This window comes from Eptatretus burgeri, chromosome 11, assembly GCF_056783735.1.
Source record: "Eptatretus burgeri isolate ZD-2024b chromosome 11, Ebu_testis_v1, whole genome shotgun sequence".
Classification (NCBI taxonomy): Eukaryota; Metazoa; Chordata; class Myxini; order Myxiniformes; family Myxinidae; genus Eptatretus; species Eptatretus burgeri.
The window spans coordinates 50837752-50862689 of record NC_140971.1 but is presented as its reverse complement, the minus strand read 5'-3'; the positions used below and the strand labels follow the sequence as shown (position 1 = coordinate 50862689).

Genomic DNA, 24938 nt, shown 5'->3' with positions numbered 1-24938 from the left:
TCCAAAATAAAGGTGTAAAACTTAATTGCTGAAATTATATGAGAATATAAAGTCTGAGTGGAATTTATTAACCTTTGCTAGATTTCTCAATTTTTTTGAAAGAATATGTATGACCAGCAGTGAAAAAGAATTCTCTGGGACTGTGCCATCAAGGCTGAAATATGCTGATGTTAAATAATCTCACCAGATGGAAGATATAGGTGGATCACCGATATAGGTGACTACAAAGAAAAAGATAAGAAGGCATAAGGAATAAAATGTGGAGATATACGAGTGACAGGAAAGAGACCTAAGGAGGTCAAGTTGGTATCAAGGAGTATGGACTTGGAGAAGAAAGAAGGAAGGATGGCAGGATAGTGACAATATGAAGTTAAATGTAAAACGAGATGGATAGAGCACACAATATCACTATCAGCGAAACGGTATTGGTACAATGGCAAGAACTACAGTGGTTTGCTTAAATGTTTTGCTTGTTTCGAGTGCATGTGTGCAGTACAGTTTTTCTCGCCCCAGGACAGATGGTCGAAAACCTGCCTGCACATGCAGGTCCTCATTCTGAGCCATCCCCCTCTCCCCACTCTCTCCCTCCCTCCCCGTCTGTGATACTGGAAGCTGCCAGCTGCAGCAAAACCCAATGTTCTGCTTCTCCATTTTCCTGCGCAAACGTCGGTCAGGGCGGTTGCCTGGTGAGAAGCCACCAAGGCCACATGACTCATGAAATGAGCATTTGGGAGGGAGACTGCATGCGGGGTAGCGGGGCATAATGGCCTGTTGTTAAATGTGACGATTTTGTCTTTAACACTGAATGCCTAATGAACCATTTCAGAATCACATTTGCATAGTGGGTAATTCACGTTTCCTAATATTCCATGCAGTTAATTATGTTTCTAATTCTTCACAAAGGCATCATAATAACATTCCTGGAAATGCATTCACTTTGTGAATTATGCCACTATAAAGGCTTTATTGAATTGTCTTACATTACTATGATTTCCATTGCCAGAGTGGTAGCCATTTTAAAATGGCTTGCCCTATTTACACCACAAAGATCTTTCCTCTCACTGTAACAAAAGAGAAGTGAATACAGTTTTGATGACTATATGTATATACATATATATATATATATATATATATATATATATATATATATATATATATATATATATATATATATATATATGTATATATACCTACTGCACATGTGTTTTTAACACAAATATATATAAAGCATTTCATTTATTTCTCCACATGCCCTTTTCAAATCCTAGCCCAGATTTTGTGTTAATACTTAAGCTTTCCTCCATTTCCACTGTGTCCCTTCCCCACTGCCCCCTCCCTCCCTTCTATGTCTGCCCAACCCCCTCTCCCCCTGACTTCTCAGCACACCCAGGAGCCATTCTACTTGCTGCCAAGACTGCTTGCTGTTTGAGTCAGCTGAAAGGCAGCCAATACAGATGCCTGACATGCCATCCACTGCCCTCGCCCTACTCCCACCCGAAACCCCTACTAAATCCACTGCTGCTTAAAACCAACATATCTATCTCTCTCTCTCTCTCTCTCTCTCTCTCTCTCTCTCTCTCTCTCTCTCTCTCTCTCTCTCTCTCTCTCTCTCTCTCTCTCTCTCTCTCTCTCTCTCTCTCTCTCTCTCTCTCTCCCCCTTTCTTATTTATCTTCTTCTTTCTCTTACTCTTCTTCTCTCCACCTCTGTCCTTCCTTCCTCCACCACAAATGGCTTTTTGTGCCATTAATTCTCAGTCGAGACTCAAACTTTCTCCGACAATGCATTGCTGTGGTCTGCCTCGGGATAATCATATTCTCTTTCCTTAAGGAGAAAAAGCATTCTATTTGTGTCCACTGGTGATATGAGGCAAAATGCTCATGCTCTGAGCGATGTGGAGTGTCCTGAAAACAAATGCCACATGGAATGTGGCATTGCATTTGTTGTTCACACATTCCGACTGGGCCCAGCTAATGGCATGTAAAAATGTGAATACTAAGGGCAGCAGCAGACCGAGAGACACAGCGCTGAAGTCTGGAGCAATTAAGAATCAAAAGGCTAACAAGATCACGTGGCTGCAAAGACGGGCGTGGCATTGATTCAATGCCAGAAAACGTCCAAACAAGTCTGCCTTTGTTAAAATGGATCTCTTAACATATATTCATACCAGATAATAATAAATGGAAGATGTTGAAAATCCTCCGTAGTTTTTGGGGTTTTTTGTTCTTCATTTTGAGGTTCAGTCTTTGGGCAAGCGGCGAGAGCAGGTCAGCCATGGGACGTGGCATGTTGACACGACAGACTTCAAATATAATTGCGTGCATGGTGCAATGATGTGTTTGCAAAGTCATTTTGAATCGGTTTTAAAGACATAACAATCTTAGAAACTTTCAGCATCATGTGGTACAATACACTTGATATCATGATGTTTCTCAACTGGGGTAGCAGATGTTCTTCAATATCCCATGTATGCATCTGGAAGGGTTTCATCACTTTCCTCTTTCAGACATTTCTTGCTCTATAACCATCTCTGTGGTGCCTTTTCCCATTTTAGGCATGGGTATATATATATATAACTAACAAGATTTTTTTTCCGATGCACACGGCACTATTATTTCACCACTGATGCAACGACAAGCAAAGTGTTGTCATCACTTCCATTGTTTTGCACTGTTGTCATCAAAGATTTTGGCTGCATTTCCAAGTTGGTGTACAGTTGGATTTGCTCCAATTTCTTAATTGGATTTTAAGAATAGTTTTAGCATTTCGATTTTTTTTACAAGAGTGAAGCTCATGGAAGAACAATGATTTGGTGATTGTTTTTTGTTGTTTTTATCAATAGCTGCAGACGAGACTACACTTCGCTGCCACTGGAATGAGTTGATATAAAAGTCAAACTTGTCGTTTTGTGGGTGATTCCAGCCTGATTATTTTGGTTAATCCAACGGAGGGATTTCAAAATTGGAATAGCATTACAATTTGAGTCCAATCCTGGTTGGTGTTCCTAGAGTATCCCTTTGTTCATGATGCTGGGAACCCAGGTTCAAATGTCATGTGCTGTCCGTGGAGCGAGGAGAAATCATCAGAAAGCTATCATCAGAAACTCTGGCCAAATTCCAAATTCCTGCCCTGACATTCGGTGTCAGAGTGACAACCCAACCAGGGTTGTAACGCAAGACAAGAAACTGCTTCTGGGAGAAGTGACGCTCTGTATAGAGAATGTTTGAAGATGATGATGATGATGATGTTGATGATGATGATGATGATGATGATGATGATAACAATGATCTCTGGAAAAATATCGATATTATGATATACCTCCCTCCCCCCTCCCCACTGAAAACCCACTCCGTGGGAGTACTTCCTGTGCAGCTTCCCTTCACAGGGCAGCTCACCGGATGACAGGATTGGGGCAAAGCCTTCGGGACCCCCAATCTTTGATGACAGGAGGGAAACCACGGGGTAACATTCCCGGGTCAGATTGCGGGAGAGTGTGTCCGAGTGGTGCTAAGGTGTCGTCCACTAGATGGCGGTCTCCTTGGGTTAACCTGAGGCGGTCTCATCAGGTGGGTGCCTGCAATGTCCTATCCCTACGAGAGGATGATCACCTGTATCTGTTATCATCTGAGCTTAAGCGTTTGGACATCGGTATTGCAGCACTCTCTGAGGTTCAGAGACCAGATTGCGGCGAGATCATGGTGGGTGGTTACACGTACTATTGGTCTGGTCACTCTGATGGTTACCATGCCCAAGGAGTTGCTGTAGCTGTGTCCAATAAGCTGACTCCAATGATAATTGAGGTAATTTCCCTGCTCTCTGTTTATGCTCCGACTGAGGCGAGTGACCTCACCGTGAAAGATACATGCATTCTACACCACGCTCGAGTCTGTGGCTTATCAGTGCCCCAGACGAGATACACCTCTCGGCTTGAGGGATTTGAATGCAATGACTGGAAGTGATAGGGATGGCTATGAGATGTGAGTTGGTCCCCATTGGCCTGGAACTATGAACCAGAATAGCACGAAGTTCCTTGGCTATGCAAGAAGTCATGGACCGAAGGTGGCCGGTTCATGGTTTCAGTGCCAACAAACTCATCGCTGGATTTGGTATTCCAACGCTGGTGGTGTGGCAAAAGAGATTGACCATGTCCTCGTTGATGGTCACTGGAGGATGATCCAGAACTGCAGGGTCTACCGGAGTGCTCAGTTGCTCAATACTGACCACCGGCTTGTAGCAACTCTGAAGTTGCACTTGAAATCCAGGAGAATGGTACCATCCCAGCCTCGGCTGGATGTTGGCAAGCTCAAGGATGAGAGGGTAGCTGAGAAGTTTGCGAACAAGCTGAGTGGAGATTTGGGGGGTCTGGGTGCTTTGGGGGTCCTGAAGAGTTGTGGAGTGCCTTCAAGACCACCATCCTTGATGTTGCCAGTGGATGTCTTGGAACTCACCGTAGGGCAAAGAAGAATTTTGTCTTTCAAGGGACACTGGATACCATTGACCAGAGTTGCAGGGGCAGGCTGAATGGCAGAGCTGAGCTGTTCAGGGAGCTGAGGCATAAAACTGTACGTGTGCTAAGGGTGGACAAGGAGGCCTATGTGCGAGGAATCTGTGAGGGGGTAGAGCATCACCTGTGATCAAGAGATTCTCGTCCCACTTACAGTGGAATTCGCACATTGCGTTCATCCAAGCCCATCCCTCGGTGTACTGCAGTTCGAGCAGAGAGTGGTCGGCTCTTGACAGAGGAGTCCGAAGTGAAGGCCCGCTGGGCCGGTTACTTGAGCGGTTGTACCAGCCTGATCCACCAGCTGTCGAGTTGGACATCAGGGGTGTTACAATCCCTGTTGCTGACACTCTAATCAACTGTGGTCCACCTTCGCTAGTGGAAACACAGGCTGCGGTGAACTGGTTGAAATGGGGTAAAGCTCCAGGCATCTGTGGCCCGTCCATGCTGAACTTTTCAAGGCTGGTGGAAATGTTGCACTCGTGTCATTGCATGCAGTTCTGTGCTCTGCCTGGAACACAGGCATCATCCCAACTGACTGGAAGAGGGGCTTCGTTGTCCCTCTCTGGAAAGGGAAGGGTGATCGCCAAGACTGCAACAACTACCGAGGGGTGACGCTGCTCTCAGTGCCAGGCAAGGTCTTTGCTCGGATAATTCTTGATAGGGTTCACCACAATCTGCTTGAGCACCAGCATACAGAGCAGTCAGGTTTTATACCAAAGAGGTCAACGATTGATCTTATCCTTGCTCTTTGGGTCCTCACCGAACGCAGACGAGAGTTTCGGCAGGGGCTGCTTGCAGCCGATGTTGATCTCTGTAAACCACTCGATTCAGTGAATCGGGATGCCCTCTGGAGGATTCTTGGTCTTCGTGGGGTGCCACCAAACTGATCGATTTGATGTCTGAACTCTACTCTGGTTCGGAGAGTGCTGTGAGATGTGGTGGTATCATCTCTGACTTATTTCTAGTTGTTGCTGGAGTTTGTCAGGATGTGTGTACTGGCCCCCACACTTTTCAGCACTTGTATGGACTGGATTCTTGGGAGGATGTCGGAGTGATCAAGCTGCCGTGCATCGTTTGGGAATGTCAATATCTCTGACCTTGATTTCGCGTATGATGCAGTCATCTTTGCGGAGACTTTAGATATCCTTATGGGGGCCCTCGAGGTGCTGAATGAGGAGTCGGAGCCACTGGGATTACGGGTTTCCTGGGTCAAAACTAAGATCCGGGCTTTCAATGACATCTTGGATTGTGCTGTCCTGTCTGTGATGTTTTTGGTGAGGATGTTGAGGTCGTGGAGAGATTCACTTTCCTTGGCAGTGATATTCATGTCTCTGCTGGCTGTGAGTCAGAGTTCAATAGACGTCTGGGTCGGGCCTGGGGAGTCATGGATTCACTGGATAATGGGGTGTGGTGCTGCCGGTACCTTTGCGGGAGGACAAAAGTCCGAGTCTTCAGGTCCTTGGTGCTTCCAGTCTTGCTCTATGGATGTGAGACTTGGACTCTGACCAAGGATCTGAGAGGGAGACATAATTCCTTTGCTACCAGGTCTCTTCAGAGAATCCTTGGCCATCGCTGGTCTGACTTTGTGTCCAACGAGCGGCTGCTGAGAGAGACACAAATGAGATTTGTTACCTGCATAGTCCATGAGCGTCAGCTATGGCTGTATCAACATGTGGCTCATTTTCCTTGCGCTGATCCTGCTCACCAGATTCTCTCAGCGAGGGAGTCTCGTGAGTGGAGGAGGCCAATGGGCTGACCACGTGCCTCATGGTTGCAGCAGGTTGATTGGCATCTCAAGGAGATGGGGATGGGCCAGGCATATGCTTGGGGGATCGCCAGACAGAGGCCCCTGGAGTACCAGCGGAAAGTGGACGCAGCGACGCACGCTCCCTTACCTGACATCCCTTACCTTCAGATAATCAGTTTCCTGGAATGTCTGGTGTTGGCTTTATGTTTAGGGTTGTGGGCTTGTGGTCCTTGGATCCTGAGTTCAAATCCTGCTCAGCCATCGAGTTAATACCAGGTGGGGTTGACTCAATCTGTCATCCTTCTGAGGTTGGCAAAATGAGTACCAGCTTTCTGGGATGATTGAGCTATTTGAGTATCCTGTGTTGGAGTGGTGGCCCGCCCAGGATTGTGCCTAATAGCAAAGGAGACTGCTTTGGCAGCACCAATGCTCTGCACAGAGTATGGTCCCAATGGCTTTGATTGATTATTCTTGGGACACTCTAGTTCAAACATGTTCATTTTTGATTGAATGAATAAACATTAAAGTGATGAGGCTATCTCAAAAGTAATGTCTGCTGTTTTATTTCTCAATAATGACTAATTTTTTGAAAGAACAACTACTAAATACATGCGGATGATACAATGCCAAGAAATTGCTGAATATTTCAACATTTTCTTTGGCTGCAAATTATTTTATATACTTCTTCAATAAAAGGGAGACATCAATTTTGGACTTAACAGGAAACACTAAATGGAGGGAATACAAAAACTATGTATCTCTTCCATTTATGAGTGGAGTAAACCTGATTCTTAACTTTACTCCTTTTGATTGAAAGGGATGAACATCTTGGACTCCTTCCTTGTATCAAGTGTCTTTTATTGGACCGATTTGTACGACTTGTGAAGATATCTTGTTATTTTTCAATGGAATAATCATGCTTTTTCTGTTTTGTTTTTTTTGTGGAGCTCCAGCTGTTCATGTGTCACGACTGAAGTTTCTTTTGAGTAATGGACATAAAGCATTATCATAGGAAATTGCATCTAATGTTGCTCATTGACCCACCAATTTTGGAGTTCTCTGATGAGGAGCATGACCTTTCCATGACGCCTGTTTATTTTAATCATCCAGCAGCTGTTAAAGGAAAATAAGCATGCCTTTACCCCCCCACCCCCCCAAAAAAAAAATTGTAAGTAGATGGGAATATCCTTATTCGAAAATTAAAGGCATGATCAACTAGTATAGCTGTCCAGAAGAAAGACTAAAGTCTGACATATATTGTGTATGTCATTACTGGATAAATCTAACTCAGTGGTAAAAACTTGAGACTTACTTATTGGTAATAATCAATCAAAGTTGGTGGTGCCTTCATTTTTGAATATCAACTTTAATCTGACCTTCTTTTGATTTTTCTTCTGAATGTATCTCACAAGTCACCTGTATTGTCTCCCCACATATTTTTGGAAATTTTTGGTTTTCTCTTCAATCCTCACTCAGGTTATGAGATCCTTTAAACTTTGTTCTGGTTTAAAGAAATTGCTCTTCAGCAAATGCTGATGAGCCCTCTCACTCTCTATGATGTGTTCTACACCTTTTGATTTGATGTACAGTGTTTGTTTTTAATATTATTTTAAAAGTGTGGAAATGTAATGCCATTCTTGTGGATTTGACTGAGATAAGAATAATATATTAACCCCTCATTAAAATCAGTGACTGTGAAGAATAATGGGATCATTATTTTGTGATGTTCCAAAGATTTAACAGTTTATTTTTTTGTTTATTTATCCTCCTCATGCCATGAAGCACATAAGGCGACCGAGGCAGTTTCATTGGCTGGGGGATGCAATCCTGAATGGGGGACACTTCGACCCAGAATAATTGACTGGGGGAGTGATAATTTGTCACTTGCTCTGGGTGCTAGCGATAGCTCACCTGCTCTTTGTAAAGGATAATGTGGGATCTTTAACCTCCACCAGCTGACGTTAACACCAGGGTGCCAGTTTATAACTGGGTCTCGATTTTAATCCAGGTTAGACATATCAAAGGTGAGTATACATAACTCGAGGCTCTACTGCCAGCCCCTCAACAGCTTACAATACCTTTCTGTTATATTTTCAGACTGGCAAAGTTGATTTCCACTCTCATGTAATCATTAAACATTTTGGTCTCATTGTGGCCTTAAAGACTTAGGAATTTGTGGTGTGGAACAATGAACTCCATGTTATTCATTTTTCATGCTGGCACAAGCTATAAAGCAGTTCTGGACTCACAAACACAACAAAATGCATTACTAAATGTGATGTGCACAAAGCATGCCAGAATCAATATACTCAGCATGTAAGCTTTCTTTTCCCCAAAGGGCTATTGAAAGAGACAAATTTTCAAGACCAGCTTCATCGTAAAGATTTACTTGCATCCAATTTTGTTCCTTTCATGACATCACAACAAAGAATGAAGAGAAAAATAAACGCAAACAAACAAGCTCTATTTGAGTAATAGTAGTCGGTATGTACCGATTACTTTAACCCTACTTTCTTCAATTTCCGTTCACAAACCCAGTAAGTAGAAAGTAAGGAACAAGTCATTAAGACAGCTTTTCCTCACCTGCCAATCTGGAACATCATTATCTTTCGTCATCTCTTCCATCCTTCACCCAAACCCGTCAAACACCAGGTTTTAATTGAGACTCAAAGACCCAAAGAATGATGTGCTTGCAGAAATGGCAAGGTGTTTCCAAGGCAAACATTTTTACTCTCTGCTTTTCAAAAGATTTTACATTAATACATAATTGATGGGATTCAGGATATCTTGAAGCCATTTGCAGTGGTACTTCGAAGCACCACAGTCGCAATGCATTTATCAGTCTCTGTGGTGCATAACTATCCACTAAACCAGGCACGGATACCCATCGCTTCACTGACGGGTTTAATCAAAACACGGCATGTTGCACTTCTCAAACATATCACATGTCTCAATGAGGATGTAAAATGAAATGAAACTCACAGAAAAGGATCTTTTATAACACGTAGTTTTTGTTATCGTGGTTATGTTTGTTGTTGTCTGTGAGCTATGTATACGTACAGTACTATTATATATTTTTTCTATTGCTTCAAGAAGTATTACTATATTTAATTTTGTGTGCTCTTTCAGAGTCTGTCATGTTTAACATTCTAAAGGGTTCCTGCTGTCATATAATAACAAATATAGGGGCAATACCCCTGGACACTCACCTGGTAGTGGCTGGATACGAAAACCAGAGACCACTGGTAGGTGTGGATGACTGAGAAAATATGTGATAGAGAAGAAAGTAAATACCTATTGATTTATTTTTAATGCTGTGAACAAACTTTGGAACATCACGGGTGATGAAGGTTGTGGTCAAATTTCATCGAAATGATATGTGTAGTGTCAGAGAAGTTTAAAATGTTTGTGGATGGACGGAGGGATGACGTGCCATCCCATCAGCTCCCTGGAACTGCGTTCCAGGTGAGCTAAAAATGGAACTGTTGGAATCGCTGCATTACGCTCCAAATCCTGCTTCTTCCTATGGCATTTAAAAGGAGATGGCTTTTTAAAATGGCATTTTTATGATTAAACGGACACGAATATTTGTTCCAAGTAAATCGATTATTACATTTCCAACGAAGTAAATTGATTATTATCTTTTCGACAGTACCGATTTTATGATTCGACAACAGCAGGAACCCTTTAGAATAAAATGTGACGGACGGACACTGTTCCTTTTTGTAATAGGATTATGATATTTCCCAAGAATCACTTTTTGCTCACAGGAGTTTAGGGTTACATTAGAGCTGAATCCACAATCACACACCAATGCACCCTAAAATATCAAGTCAGGCAATTATCTGTATGCGTGTATGTATGTTTGAAAATTATAGAAAAAAAACCTCGGCTGGGTCAATTTCCAGCAAATTTTGCGTACTTGCTGGGTGTACCTAGGGTCAGGACGTGGGTAAAAAAAACAAGTCACGGAGCTTATGGGAAGTCGCATCACTTCCCAGAACATTCTGGGTACCATTGATGTTTTTTGAGACATCGTTTTCCTTTGAGCACCCAGTGAGAGCAATTTAGTTTGAATAGTTTCCTCCCAAAGGATGCTAACCGATAAGTGTTTGTCCTGCTCTATCCCTTCCAAATGCTGACCATAAACCAAGGTAGCAGCACATCTCATTTTTGAAGTCTTTGGTATGACGAGGCCGAGGTCAGAATTGAACCAACGACCTCCCAAACACAGAGTGCATACTCAATCGATTACACAACAGAGTCTGGTTGGTTTGAAAACATTATTTTAAAAATATTTTTGACCAATTATGAGAGCAATCTTTGCTGACACACATTTTAAACAATTACCTGGATATGATTTTGAACTTCATCTTGAACATGCAAATAATAAAATTAAAATGGTGAAAAATTGAAATTTTTAATTTTTCCAATCGTGATGGTATAGTGGAGTATATCTTTTGGAGATTATGTTACTTTAGCCCCCTTACACCATAGCTGGGTGTGCGCTGCCGCTCGCCACGTCGCCACAGGGTGAATCCCCCTTACCTGTGGCTAATATTTTAAACCACCCATTAGCCACTGTGACTAATCCATGTTTTAGTGGTTTTTTTTTTTTACCAGTTTTAGACGAATTTTGGGTGATTTTAGCACAGAATTCAACCTTCGTTGAGACGGCCGAAACGGCCGCCATTTTGTACGTTTTGATTATGGGAATCACGCGTGATTTCATACAAGCTTATATATAATAACTTTAGTAGTTTTAAACTAGTTTCTTGTAAATAAATAAATAAATAAATAAATCGACCGAAATTACGCATGATTCCCATGATTCTCGTCTCAAAATTTTATTTAATTTTTTTGAATTATTTTTTTCTTTTTCCCGGAATGATTTGGCGCTACTCGGTGCTACATGCTTCGTTGGGTCAGTGGTTTCCAGGTGAGTTTTGACACAATCAGTAGTAGGACCTGTAGTAGGACGAGTTTGTTTGGATGAGTGAGTTTGATGGGTGACTTTGGTTGGTTGGATGAGTGAAGTTGATGGGTGAGATTGGTTGTATGAGTGAGTTTGATGTGTGAGATTGGGTGGATAAGTGAAGTTGTTGGGTGAGATTGGTTGGATGAGTGAGTTTGACTGGCATGAGGTTGGTCCAATCCTGGTCCACAACCACCCCCATCTCCCACTACCACCTACTAAAGGCACAGCAACCATACCCCCCCCCAACACACACACACACACACACACACACACACACACACACACACACACACACACATACACACACACACACACCACCACCACCATCCCTCACAATCATCACCTCCCCTGATGGTCGTTCATTCAACCAATCTCACACGTCAAACTCACTCATCCAACCAATCTGAACAATCCAACTCACTCATCCAACCAACCTCACCCATCAAACTCACACATCCACCTTAAAATTAACTTATTATTTCATATTGCTAAAAAATACATTTGAATAAAATATGTGGCTATGTCCTTTCTCCTGTGTCTAATCATTCTAAACCTGGATTAGCCACAGTGGCTAATTCCTTTTGAAAGCCAGAGCACACCCAGCATAGTGATATTGCAGTGTCACAGTATTGCCAATGTGAGCAGTTACAGAACAGATAATACTAGACCTTGTCATGGTGAGTGTCAGTGAGCAGATTCAGCAATACATGTTTCACTGAGATTATTATTTGTGGAAATATAATTACTTGAACAATGACTTTGAGTGTATCAAGTAGTAATGCTGGTTTAGTAAATTAAAATGGCTCAAGCAGCAGAGACCTTTGGACCACCCAAGTAGAGACTTACTGCAGTGCCAGCTGCCAAGTGGGTGGCCGGGAGGCAGCCTTTTCAGCAGCGCAACTGCATTTTGAACCCGTGACCCCAGGCCTGCAAGAGCATGCTGTCACTCCTCAAACTCTGTCCCACAGAACCTAATGGTGTTTTCCCTGAAAGGCTGAGGATTTGCTTTCCATAAGTCTTGAGACTTCCCCATGTGTTTTCTTTTGTCATTGCATAGTCCTCACAGGCGCTGAGCATTCCTTCAGTAAGCACCCTTTCTTCCGGCCATTAGCACGATGGTCACGACTCCGCATCGGCCTTCATTCCCAGCATAGTGAGCAGACAATAATGTCATTGATAAAGAGACACACCAGCTTCAGTTAAAAAGGTTTGCGGTTAATTCACTGCAGATGGGGAGAGGTGGTACGTCTTGGAATGATGGAAAATTGTGCTAAAGATCCTTTGCCTAGTGTTGCGTTGCTTCCATATCTCTGCACTTAGAGCAGGTATGCCAATTTGGTGCCGACAAAGAGCAGATGTAATTGTGGATCTTAGTCATTTTAAAATCATTTTTCCTGTTGTGAGGATTCCATTTAAAGCTGACTGCTTTCTGAGATAAATGCTCAATCAAATGCCTTCACATAACTCTTCCCTTTGGTAAATCCCACTGTGGATGAAATAAGCCTTCTCAACTGATGTCTTCCTCAATGTCCCAATCATAGTTTTGATAACTATCCTGTGTTGATATGATGCTTTGACCCCAAGTTTACATTCTGCAAATTAAATGCAAGTTTATATCCGGTAGGTAATCTCCGACTGTCGATATTCTACATTGTCAACACAACTACAACACTTGCTCATTCTCCCTCCTTCTTCCTTTTGCCTCATTCACCTCAAACATCAATTTTTATCGAGAAACTTCCGTGACAGATTCACAAGATTTGACGAAAGGGTGGAATATATCCACAACGAAGTCAAGCAGGAGTATCTAACATGCAGCGGTACTTTCAGATGTGTCTCACAGAATATTTCATAGCAAACTCACAGGCGACATGCAACCATTTCCTCCTGGCATCTGGACTTCTGTCTATTAAATGCTTAACGAAACTTTGCAGATATAACGTGGCTTCAACAATTCAAAATGATATGTCGCAGAGAGCATTCGATTTTGTGAAAAGTTGAGGTCGTGAGAATTCATTTCCTCCTTCCCCCTTCCCATCCCTGGAAACAGATGGTGCGGGGACAATAATATTAATTGCTATCCATTTCCTGTTTCCGACTCTAAATCACATTGTGATTATTGAAACAAAAAATTTCCTTCATGAGAAACTCGAGTCATAACCATAACAGGAAGTAAGCAAACACAATAGTTGCAAAATGAACTTTCAGTTTTCTTTGAAAGAAATTATTATATTTGCATTGCCAACAAAACTTAGAAAAATAATATCTTCAAAAAGCCCAATAAGAAAATATTTCCAGTGTGTTTGAACGATCCATTAAGGGAATTTTGATCGCAGTCTGTAATTTGGTAGTTAGCAGGGATGTACAATGTTTTTTGGATAGTGTTTTTTTCCCCAGCTCAAACCATCAAGGTGCAATTCCATTTGGAGAAATAGTGTAGGTGTTGTGGCCAACCTCGGGGTATTCAGCACTCGAGGCAGTTCAGAGCAAGAAGCTCAACAATCAGACAGCAAACACAGACACTCCCTATCCCTATTCCCTTGACTTCATAAGTCACAACACTAAAAGGGCTCATGAGCCAAAAAAAGGGATCGACCACATGACCACAAATTATGTTCTAAGCTCATGATTGTTAGGTTATCACCTTGAAATTATTTCACCTCCTCTCTTTTCAACCCTTCATGTTCTTCCAAAAAGAAAAAAAACTTACATGGATAAACACAGGAAATTTCAATCCCAACCTTAGCTTTTCTCTTCGTGCTACTATCTTTGTGAACTGTCTATCATCTGGTGCTCGAGGAAACACTTTTTTTCTCATGCTGCCTCACTTGCATTTTCTTCACTGTAATTCCATCTCCTCAGACACCTTGACTGTTCCCTCTTTTCTCATTTATAAAATCCTATTCCAAAGTTTCCTCATTTTGTCACAGGCAAGGCACGATATTGGGGGGTGTGCCGTCCTTCAGAGAGACTAAAGCCGGCTGTCTCATGTACGAGCGCTCACTGGTGGACGTAAAATACCTCCATCATACCCTTTAGAAACAGCCCTCTAATGTGTCATGTCATTCTAGCCGAGAGTTCTTAGAGTTCTAAGGGTCCTAATGGGTCTAAGGGTTTTAATGAGGTCTATAAGATTTCAGGGACTTAGGATCCTAAGGTGTCCTAGTGGTTTCAGAGGGTCTTAAAGGTCTCAAGGTTCCTCAAGATTCTTTGGGTTAAAATGGGTCTAGAGTGTTTTAGGGGTCTTAAGGGCCTTAAGTGTCTTGGTGGTGTTAAGGGTCTAAAGGGTTATAAGGATTTTATGATCATCAAGGGTCTTCGGAGTCTAAGGGGTCTTCAGGGTCTTAAAGGGCCCAAGGGTCTTAAGGGTGTTAAGGGTCTCAAAGGGTCTTAAGCAGTCTTCAAGAGTGTTAGGGGTCTAAATGATCTTGAGGGTCATAAGGTTCCTTATAGGGTCTTAAAGGGTTTTAGGGGTGTTGGAGGTATTAGGGGTGTTGAGGGTCTTGGGGGTCTTAAGCGTCATATGGTCTTTGCAGTCTTCAAGTGTATTAGTGGTCTTAAAGGTTTTAAAGGTTTTAGTGGTCTTTACAGTCTTCAAGAGTATTAAGGGTCTTAGGGGTATTAAACTCCTTAAAGGGCCTTAGAGTGATAAAGGGTCTAAAGGGTATTGAAGGCTTCAGGGTCTTAACCCTAACATATCCTACCAACATATTTTACAACCTAATCTTACTAACTGGGGTCTTTTCGGATCCCAACTTAAAACCATTCATTTTCACCGAATCGGCCGAAATTTCACATCAATTACTAAACATGGTGTTTTATTCATATATTCAACAAACATAAGAAAAATAAATATAAAATATAAAATTAACCAAACAACTGGGGGCTTTATGACCCCAACTCCCGAAGCACTAAATTTCATTCAATCTGCTGAAGTTTCATATCAATGAGGAAACGTAATACTTTGATTGGATGAAGTTTTAGTGATAAAGTAAACAAACATAAGCATTAAAAAAAATAATTGGAGGACTTGCTCGATACAAATATCTTGTGAAGTAATCAGATGCAAAAAATAATGAATGAAAATAATTGGGGTCTTTTTGGACCTCAAAAGATTTTCTTGTAACTCTGTGCAGCAAGGTGGGATCTTAAAACATCAAATATATTTATATTTTCCAAAAGGTAAACAGTGTACAGTGTAAAAGTGTAGAGGGAACATCATTCAATGGCAATGTCACTGGGGACACAAAACAAAAACACACACACACACACACACACACACACACACACACACACACACACACACACACACACACACACACACACACACACACACACACACACACACCATTCAGCTTCATTCCTTTAATGACTGCTCATCAAGGATCTTGCACTTTACCTTCACAGTTTGTTTCCTCTGGGGCTATTTAAATGAACTGACATCGGACTGTACAGCTTGATAGATGTTAAAATTGTTAAAATTCTCAACCGAAAATAAAAGTCAATTAAGACAGCTAAAAGTCATTGTCGTGAGAAATATTTTCCATATATATTTTGCCTTTTCACACCAAACCTTCGTGTCATGGAAATGCTGCCATTGCACTCACAACAGCTGTAATCCAAAATGTTGCATTTACCATTTTCATTTACAGACAATCACTTGCTCACCTGTGACCAACACAATGTTGCAGACTCAGCATGGAGAAAGAGAAAGAGAAAGAGAAAGAAAGAGAGTAAATCTGGACATTGTCCCTTCTTAATTACACACGGGGACTCATGATTGAAGTAAGAACCCTTTATTTTGCTTATAGTTGAGACAATGAGCTTCCATGAAAGATCGAAACTGACACGTTAAACAAGAAGATCCGATTTCCTCATGCAAGAGCAATCTGGTCGATACTCAGCAGCCATTTTTGAACAGACTGCCTTGATTTCAGGTGAGAAATTACATTCCAAAACACCAGAGATTATTCCTATTCATAGTCTATATGTACTCACTTCACATTTCAAGATTTATGTTATCATACCTGACTTTTTCATTGCCTGATCAAAAATCATGATAGTCACATGGATTGAATTATAGCAGTCGTGAAATGATTCGTGTCATTGAAAAGGAGGGGGAGAGGATGTGATAGTTAAAAGTCTCCTTTACTTCCAATTCACCCTTCATGATTGTAATTTTACAAGTCATAGATATGTCTGGTTTAAATAACAATTCCTGCTTATTGATTTGACCAGCAGGTTTCATCATGTTTCTATGCACCCCTCGAGAATAGTGTTTCATTTGTATACTTTTTTGCATGCAAGGTCGAGGTTCGTGGAAGAGCGAGAACACTGATTGGATCAAGACACAACAGAACAAAAGGAAGAGTATAAGCAGGTGAGGAACTCCAACAGCAGCGTTGAAGGATGGAATAGAGGGAGACGTGGACAAATAAGGAATGTGGGGAGGAAAGAGGAGTGGGGGAAGACGCATGGGATGGACAAGATAGATACAGAAGCAGAAGCAAACTCAGCTGCAGATTCAACCTAAATGTGGAGCAACCCCGAACCAGAAGTCCTTGTTGGACAAGTTCAATAAAAGGCAAGGAGAAGGGCACTGGGGTAGAAAAAAGGAGGTGGTGGGGAAATAAATAATAAAATGCCACAAAGTGAGATAGTCTTCATTTTGGAATCAAGATTAACTATGACAAATGTCGATGGTCTAAAGACCCTGGTTCGATACCGGGTTTTGGTATTATGTATCGTGTCTGATTTGATGGTGCATGAGATAGCAGACTCGTCTTTGGGATGTTCAGTGTGCGTTACATTCGTAACCTGACCATAAACTCCTGCATTGGTGCTCCACAGACCTTGTATCACAGGGTGCGCTGTCCCTCAGATGGATGTTAAGCCAGATATCCTATCAACCAGCATTAGCAGGAAAAAATTTATAAAGGATTTCACACTTTCTTTCATGAAGACATGGTGAGTCAACACAAATTAAAAATTCCTGCCACCATTAGTGAAACATCAGGCCTGAAAGACTTGGACATAAAAGCTTTCCCTACCCTACAAGAAGGGGGAATAATCAAGCATGGCTCCTAGGGTATAATGTAGATTGTCCATGGAAAGGTAGAGGTATGGATGGGCTTTCACCTCAGACTCTTGAGATGCTGGTTGCTTCTCATCTGCAGGCCACATGCCACATGGTGCATCATTCTCTTGGTGTGCTCCATCCAAATAATGAGGACTATTCAGAGGATTTAGGTAAAGTACAGCTTTGGATTGATCAGTCAGTTCACCAGACATGAAGTCCCATGGATGTTCAACCAATGATGTGGTGATTGAAACTCCATTTGGCGACTTACTGACTCATACGATTACCGAAGGCGATTCCTCTTCGGAATGAAGTGTAAATTCCGAAGGTAACCCACTGGGTGATGTCCTCACCTTCATCTTTGATGTTCGGTGATGGCTCCATCGGAGGTGATGGCTTCAACATGACAAACACAGGGCAAGAAGGCCACTTGATGATTCGAATTTCCTGACAAATCTTCAATTTACGTTCGCAGTCAACATATTTTGGAGACACCACTTTTTCACTACCGAGGCATGTTTGGGCCACTAAATGTTCAACGCTGCATCAAATTAAAAGGATAATTTCAGACAGACGATCAGTTTATTCAGCCGCTGAAAAAGCGGTGTTTCACCATGGCATATGCACCGTGAACCGGAAATACATCAACTGGAAATGACCATCCGCAAACACAAAGGGATAAACACAAAAGGCAGGACCTTCAGGATCAGAGCAAGTGACCCCATTCGAAGTACTCCCATTTTCCAGGTTATTGTGATTTTTTTTCACCTTCTCTCCATCACCTCTTTTCTTTCGTAAGTTTGTTGGTAAATTTGTTCCTTTTCTGTTTCATCCATGCTTTCCCTTTCCTCTTCTTGCTGTGTTTCATCTTGTGTGCAGCTTGTTCATCCCATGCGTCCTCCCTTGATCTCACTCTCACTTCTACTTTGCTGTTGGTGTTTCCCCTTTCCATTTTGTTTTATTCTATTCTGCTCCAAGTCTTCCATTAGCCTCGACCATGTATAAAAGATAGTTATTTCCAATTAATAAGGATTAATTATTAATGTTGCGTTACATTGTTGTAAAACAACTTTGATTCGATTCTGAAATACAATTTATGCTTCATTCAGCCTTGACATGTAAATTTTACCATAAGGAAAAATCTCCTGTGCTGAGGATAGAATATCATTTCTCATAGTAAAAGAAAAGGAAGCACAAATTAATACCAATCATAACAAGAGAAGTGTATATGAGAACTCTAACTTAGAGGGCTTCAGTTGAGCAAAATATGCTTTTTACAATGCCACTCGGTATCCCCATTTTGAAGAAATACTTTCAGTTCCCAGGTGTATTGCTACAAATGACCACAATTTAACAGCAGGTATCCCTGAGCACGACTGCATTAGCATCTCACTTTCACAGTGTGACAGCATCAAGGGTTAACAACCTTCCCGAGCTTCCATTGCCGTTTGGCTGAGAACGCAGCCACTTGGCCTTGCAATGCAGCCAATGGAGTAAATTAAAAAAATAAATCAAAGTTAATAATACATAAAAAGAGGTGCAAAAAAAAAAAAAAGCTCAGTCATTGAATCTGTATTCTGTCAGGTTCCACGGAAATGTGTTTTAATACAAGGTGGGCTGGGAAAAGTGCGGCAACACAGATAAATTGTATAATTATATAATTGTATCATTATTGACAAAGTTTCTCTTGCAGGACAACTGTATGGTGAGAAATTATTGGTGTAAATGAGTTCAAGATAGCAAAATAAACTCAATAACGATTTCAAACTGATTAGGTCATCAAACACGGTTTGTAAAGAGAAATCAACGACCATGGCAGGACGGGCCATCACACCATGCTTGTGGGATTCAAACGAACGTATGTCAAACCCATGATTAAAAGCACAGTTGTGAACAAAATGAGGTGAAGAAATAACTATCAAAGGTAAGGGTGTTCTGGTTGCTTTCTCAGTGAACTGTCAATAGTTGCAAGGCTGATATATAAATATTACTCGAGAGAGTGAGCAATGATCTAACTTCAAGGCATTCAAGCCCATTCATCATATTTGTAATATAACAGAGGCACAGGTCAGGCATAAGGCGAGCATAAAGAGATTCTGAGGCAGGGATATACACAGTAACGTCAGCAGTGGTCTTGCTGGCAGGGGTATACTTCCTTTTTGAGAAGCAACTTTCGTCTTTGAATCAGTTGCAACCCTCAGGCTTCAGTTCTTGTCCTCTAGCAAGGCAGACACTGACCTTCCAGGTGTCCTTTAACATATAACATTGTGTGCAACAAGACACATCGCAATAAGGTATATATATATATATATATATATATATATATATATATATATATATATATATATATATATATATATATATTTGTATTAAATGCAAATACGTTGAGGATACCAATGTTAATTTGCCATGAATGTGCCTTGAGCAGCCTTCATCAGGTAAATCTGTTCAAAACTAAATGCATGACAGATGGTGAGACTGGCAATGAAATCAACCAACTGACCATTTTGTTACAGATATCTCACAATAAATACGTTATGTTAATAACCAGGTGCATGTGGGTGGGGGGGGGGAATAGAGGGAAAAGGGAGGGGTTGGAGGGGAAAATCAAACAAGACACATTGCAAATGAAGTTTTAGTAGAGAGTACCTGAACAAAAATTATGGACCAAAACGATCATCTTGCATGGAGTGCATTTTATAATATGTATATCATTGACACTAGTGTCGTGATCAAAACTCGACTGACACTCGACAGGCACTTTTCTTGGTGTGAATGTAAAACTGAGCTTTGTGTGTGGCAGTGCGATCCATGCCTTTGTGATCTTTGGGCAAGGGTCTTGCGTTCTGGAGTAGGCACCATAAATTTGTATTCAAGCAATATTTGTGTTGTGGCCTAAAATTTAGGAGCAAAGGTTTAACCTCTGGTCATAATTCTAGTCCATAGATCAAGGGAAAAGGTCGCACCAATACTATTAGAGACCTGCCTGGTTGGATCGGGTTGCAGGTCTTTAATCTATGGTTAGGCGAATCCTTCCACCATGTCCCTGTAAATTGTTGAGGTCACTGTGTCCTTGACAACGAAAAACGGACCTACCAAATGGTCATGAAGAAGGCCACACTACACATTGACCTTTGGACTATCACGTGTGTTCAATGATAAGGTGGGGGCTTTCAGAGCCCCAGATTCTCACATTGTGCCAGTTAACCTACCCTGTTTCATGAAAGTAAGCTTCGTCTGTGAACATGACCTTATTCAGGTAATCTTTGTCATCCTCTATGTGACTGAAAATTTCCAAGGCAAATGCCTTGCATTTGGGTCCATCATTTGGTCTGAGTTCCTACAGAATCTGCACCTTATATGCACAAAGCTTCAGTGTTTTATTCAAAATCCTGTGTACAGTGGTGGTTGGTCTTACCAGTTCTCTTGATGCACCTCAAATTGATTTTCTGGGACTTTGTTGAAATGATTCACACACTCACTCATTCAACGTCTGCTGCACTTGTGCTTGGTTGATCGATACTTTTCTGTTTCTGACAACTTCCAGTCTCCTTATACCCCCTTGTACCACTCTCTCATACTAGTCCATGATGGCACATTCCTTCCATACGTTGATCGGATATTACACTGAACTTGCGAGTCGGATCTTGTCTCAATGTGCCATTCAATGCACTGAGCTTTCTCCTGTGGAGTCGCTATGTTCTTTTACATTAAACCACCAGACCTGAAAAAGAAGAATACTTTTTGAGTTTCTGTATCATATAATACAAAGCGTATTGTTGTTTCATTTGTGGTCCTAAATATATTAACAACCAAAGTTTTCCAGATATTTTTGGAACACCCTGTATTATTATCAACATTTTTTTCAACCATTGTTAAGGTTATTACTGAGAGAGCACCATTCTTGGCAAGAGGCCTGTTCCCAACCTTGAGATATTTGCCATCAATGACAATGTATGCCAAAGAACCAATATGCAATATTTGTGTCTTGACTGTGATATCTGAGATGCGCCAAAAGTGTGGAACCAGACACTTATTTCCGAACCGTAAAGAAAGAAGTCATCATCCATCAGATAGAGGTTAAAAAGTCACTTTTTGAACTGTATAGAAATATTAATTTTGTTGTAAATTGATATATTTTCCATGTCCGACAATTTGTCAATATTAATTAAATGTTTTTGTGCTCTTAAAGAGTAAAGTCATCAGAGATAATGCTGTGTTCAACATATGTTCCTCCACTACTTCTTTCCTCGATTTGTGTGAAGGTTCATTTTACATCAGCATTGTGATTTTGAGACATGTTAGTCAGAACTCACAAAAATCCTTGTTGCTTAACAGCTGAGAAGTTGAGGCACTCTTTATCAAATAATAAATTCAGTTCTCAAAGTTGAAATGACAGATCGTGATGTTACTGCTCAAATAGCAATATCATCCTAAATGTGGTAAATTACAGGAAATCAAAATCAATATAAGAAATGCACATACAGCAATCAACTTTAAATTGTGGAATAAATAAAGCAAATCTACACATTCGAACATTGATGAACAAAACACTTATAAAAATAGGTTTAATTTATGATGAGTGGTTCAGTATTATTTGAGTGAGCATGCAAGCAAAAAACTCAATGCTCAACATTAAATAGTCATTACAGGAGTACCCAATCAAATTGTCATGAAATGCAAAAAAATTGTTGGACGGACAACTTAAGTAACGTTCATGCAGTTGTTGCACAAACATTCAGCATGAAGAAACAAACTGATATACTGTACATCAAAATTAATTTTTCCCAAGACAAATTACAAAAACAATACTAAACATATAACAATGTAAATTGGTTTTGGATGAAAACGCAATTACAGAAAAACTTATTTCTATGACTCCATGGACCCAAATCAATCTGCGAACATTACAATCCAGATTTTCCACCAATGGCAAATCCTCCCTTCTGGACTTGGCAATGACCAACTTTCCTGTTCATGTCTCTTATTCTTCTTCGTGCCAAATTGTTTATCCGATCATGTGCTTGTTGGGTCAATATCTCTCTGACTATTTTCAGAGAGCAGCCCCAGCATCGGCTATCTGGGAGCTCTCTCTGACTGAGTGGCAGAGACTGCAAGTCTCCATCTACCTTCAGGACTGGTGTCATATAATCTGCCACCAGTGAAAATATTAACTTGAGTTCAGTACTTAGTGAAAGCCCCTTTTCAAGCAATGACTGCGATGAGTCTTTTTGGGTCGGTCTCAACCAGCTTTGCACAGTGAGATGGTGAAATATTTGCCCATTCTTCACATGAAAATTGCTCCAGTTCTGCCAAGTTTGATGGACATCGTCGATGGACAGCAATCTTCAAGTCTAACCATAAATGTTCAATTTGGTTCAAGTTAAGACTGACTGGGCCACTCATGAACATTTATTTACTTCTTATTCAGCCACTCCAGTGTGGCTGGAACTTTGTGCTTCTGGTCATTGTCCTGCTGAAATGTGAATGTCCTACCCAGTTTCAGATTCACGGCTGATTCAAGCAGGTTTTCATCAGGGATTCTCTTCTACTTTGCACCATCAATTGTCCCTTCTACCCTGATAAACATGCCAGTCCCTGCTGATGAAAAGCAGCTTCATAACATGATGCTGCCACCACCATGCTTGACAGTAGGGATGGTGTCTACTGGGTGATGTAAAGTGTTAGACTTGTGCCAGACATCACACTTTGAATTTAGACCATAAAGTTCAATTTTTGTCTCATTTGACCACAAAAGTTTTCTCCACATGCCTGCAGTATCAGTAAGATGTTTTTTCTTTTTCTTTTCGCAAACTCCATATGACCTTTTATATGCCACTATCAGCAATGGCTTCTTTCTTGCAACCTGTCAGTAGAGGCCAGCATTGTGAAGGGAACTGGATATTGTTGACTGATGAATACTGACTCCATCTCAGCCAGAGAGCCTTGGAAATATTCCAAAGTCATTGATGGATTTACAGTGACATCTCCAACCAGTTTCCTGCTTACATGGCTGCTGAGTTTGGATGGGCGACCTATTATTATTCAGTATCAGTCTCGGTTTCTTGGTCTGGTTTGTCTTGGTGGTGTGATACATCTTTTACTTCTTAATGATGGATTTCACTCTACTCAAAAGGGATAATGAGTGACTTTGAAATCCTCTTATAACCCTTGCCTGAACGGTGCTTCTCCATCATTTTATGTCTGACTTCTTTGGAAAGCTCTTTGGTCTTCATTCATGTTTGCCTTGTTGGTTCACCAAGTGAGTTGCACCTTAAAACTCCTAAGATAAGTAGAGGAGCTGAATTTTTCAGTTCAACCACTGATTGCATACAGGTGAAACATATTACATTTATTCTGAAACCGTTCAAACAAATAATTTGCTCTTGAAGTGATTTAGGGTTAATTAGGCAAATAGTTTGAATACTTATACAACTGAGAATCATCTGATTTTCTCTGTTAATCTAACTTATTTACATTTTATCTGTGTTTGTCTCTTGTGCCAGTAAGGAACCCTGTGGAGAGAATGCCGTCACTCATGCCGGTAAGGAACCCCGTGCAGAGAATACTGTCTGTCATGCTGGAAAGGCACACCATGGATAGAATGCCATCTCTCGTGCCAGTAAGGCACCCCATGGAGAGAATGCTGTCTCTTGTGAGAATGCTGTTGTTCATGCCGGTAAGGAACCCCATGCAGAGAATTCTGTCTCTCTTGCACCAATAAGGAACCCCGAGGAGAGAATGGCATGTGAAATTGTTGAAGAAAGTTGGAGGGAAGACCATGTGAATGAGGTGTGAATTATGGTGTGAATTGGGAATCTCGAGGTCCAATTCCTTGCTTTAAGCACTCAGCATGTTATGTTCAAAAAGCCATGTTTGTATGAATGTATCAAATGTTTGAAAGACTGAAACATGGTCATAAAGTGTAATGTTCATATGAACGGATATTCAGAAGCTGGGTGTTTGTAAACCGGGGACTGCTTGTACTTTCAATATCCCCTTTTTAACATGACTGACTTTGTAACAATTTTCGAAGCATCGATAATAATGCAATCAGGATATAATGTCAGTTCATTTGCACAACAGTCAAATAAACTAAGGGGAATTATTAACACAGTTATCACTTACACAGGGGACATCATTCATTGTCAATTCTGGAATATCCTGAGCAGGATGCTGAATGAGAGATGCAGTCGGAATTGGGGGAAAAAAACTGGAAATCCACAAGATTTTCATGGTGAAGTGATAATATAAGGTTCTAAAAACAATGTTGTTCAGATGACAAATAGAGGCATGTTGTGTTCTGTACACATCACCACCAGAGTTGTTTCCTGGTGTTTATGCCAGTGATTGTTATCTCACGGCTGTCTTAATCAAATCACTCTTTTGTGTTGTGTCTTGCAGATGTGAGGAATGTCCTCAATTGAAGGATAGATGCTTCTGCATACAGCAAGAGGCAATGCCACATAAAGGAGCCCATTTATGGGCTATGGGATGACTATTGTCCCATTTGTCATCATGAGGATTTAAAACATTGAAGTATATTCTATTGTGACATACAATGTTGTGGAAAAGTCTTAAACACATTCTGGAGTGAGCAAATATATGGATGTCATGAGTATCAACAATTTA

The 24938-nt window shown here is 41.0% G+C and overlaps 1 long non-coding RNA gene across 1 annotated transcript; it reads left to right on the top strand.

Annotated features, from left to right (window-relative positions):
* Positions 1 to 1401: 1401 nt before the first annotated feature.
* Positions 1402 to 24938, top strand: LOC147017055 (uncharacterized). The gene is made up of 3 exons (XR_015049711.1): positions 1402 to 2265; positions 23813 to 23985; positions 24711 to 24938. It is a non-coding gene; the product is annotated as an uncharacterized LOC147017055 (long non-coding RNA).